The sequence below is a fragment of the Gymnoscopelus braueri genome, assembly GCF_963280865.1.
Source record: "Gymnoscopelus braueri genome assembly, chromosome: 4".
NCBI classification, from domain to species: Eukaryota; Metazoa; Chordata; class Actinopteri; order Myctophiformes; family Myctophidae; genus Gymnoscopelus; species Gymnoscopelus braueri.
This window is the reverse complement of record NC_137605.1, coordinates 31,986,278-31,988,777: the sequence shown is the minus strand read 5'-3', so window position 1 is coordinate 31,988,777 and position 2,500 is coordinate 31,986,278.

Genomic DNA, 2,500 nt, shown 5'->3' with positions numbered 1-2,500 from the left:
TCTACTAAATGATCCGGTAGTTAGTCATATGGTTGGACTCACTTTGTTAGTTACCAACCATGCTAATCTATCATGTATCAAGCAGCTATACATTGTGTGCTAACCGTCTCAGGGTCAATAGTAATGATCAAAATTTCACACATTTTACATGCTAACCGAGACACACAGTGCTACGACGTCCAGCATCACCAGGTCATCGTCTACCATCTCCAAACCCCCATACTAATGTTATAACTCACACAGCATAGTCATGCTAACCCAAACAGACTGTACATGGTGAGTTAACACTTTCAGCAGCCCCAGAGCTGTTTAGCCGTGATTTGTTGTTGTTGCCGGTAGAGGAACAAGAGTGTAGAGATTTGTCTCCTCGACACTGCCTATCTCTGCTCATCACAGACAGGTCAAAGGTCAGATAAAGAGAGTTGAGGAAATGGCAGGGAGACAGCTGATGAAAAGATAGGAGGAAGAGAACGAGACAGAGGAACCGGACAGGACACAGGAAGAGGACGAGACAGAGAGGAAGAGGATGGGAGAGAGAGGAAGAGGATGGGAGAGAGAGGAAGAGGATGAGAGAGAGAGGAAGAGGATGGGAGAGAGAGGAAGAGGATGGGAGAGAGAGGAAGATGACAAGACAGGGTAAGTAGACTAGGAAGACTAGGATTGGACAGAGAGGAAGCGAGTTGCTTTTGCCGATGGATGTTTCAAGACGACAGCATACGTCATCTTGTCAACTTCATGTCACTTTAGTCAGCAAGTAAAACAAATGTACAGGAAGTTGCGTCAGTGAGTTTGAGTAAAGCATGATGTGGCAGCATTCACATGGCTCTTGAAGAATCTTTTACATTTATACTAGTAGTGTATTGCAAAGTTAGTAATTAGTAGTGTTAGTGCCAATGACATAAGTGTTAATGCCAATGACGTGAGGACTGTTGAAATTCTGTTTCAGTGAGATGAACACTGATGAGAAATGAAAATGGAAAAGTTTATTGACCACAGTTTATAAATAACGCATCGGTTACCTTTGGTTTTTCATTCCATGGGTCACAGCGTCATGTATGAGGTCAGCCAGGGGTCCCTCCATGTAGTATTGGTTGCAGTTTATCATGTGACAGATAGCCCAGTAGGGCAACCTTCACTCATCTACTATCATCACTTCACCTCTCATCACCTCTCCTGGACCTTGTGTTCCCACTTCCCCTCTATCACCCCTCACCCTCTCGTCTCTGCCTAAAGCACTGTCTGCATCCAAGTGTTTTTATGCAAATTGTGATTTATTGCATTTGAAAAACTGAACATAAGGACATAATTTTATGTTATAAAATCTTCAATGTCAGGAAAAACTGTTTTTATTTGTGGAGATGGCGAATTGTTTGCCTATGAATGCTATAAACAGTGATAGAAGCAGTTCTATCACTGTAAATAATAAAGCGACTTCCTGCTATCTCATTGCCAAATAATATTTTTTCTAATCTCTGATTAGTGTGTTTGGTGTACATAAGTGCTGTATTTGGTAGTCAACTTATTTGCCTAAATCAGGTATATGGAAATGGAACACATTTGCACATTTATTTTTGACATATTTGAAAAGTTCACTTAAAATTTGACTAGACATTTGGGTGTAAAACATAACTACTGTCTCTTTGTCCTCCAGCCTCCTTCAACCCACTGAAACCCACCCACCCCCACCGTGTCTCAGTGATTATGATGTACGAGAAGTCTGTAAAACAAGCTAGGCTTTGAAGGTATGTGCTAATAGCTGCTATTACACTCACTCTTCAACTCCTAGCCTCTTTACACACACACGTGCACGTATGCACACACACACACACACACACACACACACACACACACACACACGCACACACACACACACACACACACACACACACACACACACACACACACACACACACACACACACACACACACACACACACACACACACACACGCACACACAAAGCACAAAACCTGTTCCTTCACTTTTGCACGGCTGCAAATATTCTTTAATGCCTCCCTCCCTTCTCCACGCTCTCTTTCTTCCCTCCCTCTCTCTCTCTCTCTGTGTCTCTTTAATTAACAGACTGTAGTCTTTGTAGTGAACACCAGTCAGGAATGCCCTGCCGGGCTCGTAAAGATGACCTCGAACTTCCGAGACGCTGACAAACAGGTTCTACCTCGCCACTCGTGCAGGACAGGCGGAAGGAACATAAGGTCAGGAAAGGTGAATTTGAAGTAGAAGTTATGGATGAACATAAGTCATTTCCAACAGAGAGGGCGGGCAGAGACAGAGAGAATGTCAGGTGTGAAGTGTAAGATCCTGTGAGAAGTTTGACGAATGATATTCATCAACATGAAGTGCACAGAATATCCAGGATCCGAAGATGATCTATAGTCGTAGTCTCATTTACTCTATGTGTTAAGTACTATGTAGTAAAATAATATTACCTCCCTATCAGCATGCAACTCGGACGACGCTGAGTCGACAGCACGGCCATGATG